Raw genomic sequence first — 386 nt, 5'->3', positions numbered from 1 at the left:
TATGCTGTGATGGCTGTTTCTTCTCCTTAATGCTGCTCTGTCCTATGTGGTTCATGTGTCTCTTTATGCCAAGGACACACTGGGCAAGAATCTGCATAACTAATCAGCTGAGCCAGATCCCCACAGAACCAGGACGGCTGCCAAATTCATAGTGACCACGTGATAAATGCTTCCTCTGTTTCTCTGATACTCTGTTGCAAAGCAATAATTCTGTCCATGAAAATTCTAGAATCATACTGGTGTCAGTGTAAGCAGTTCTTCTATTGCTCATTTCAGTGTTTGCTTATGTTTCTATCCCTTTCTTTCAGAGCTGGGTTAGGGCTAGTGCTTTGAAGAAGATATCTGCACCTTAAACTTGAATCAGCCTGCTAGGAGCCCCCCATCTG

Source organism: Galeopterus variegatus, unplaced genomic scaffold (genome assembly GCF_000696425.1).
Source record: "Galeopterus variegatus unplaced genomic scaffold, G_variegatus-3.0.2 Scaffold15512, whole genome shotgun sequence".
NCBI classification, from domain to species: Eukaryota; Metazoa; Chordata; class Mammalia; order Dermoptera; family Cynocephalidae; genus Galeopterus; species Galeopterus variegatus.
Note: the sequence above shows the minus strand (reverse complement) of the source record.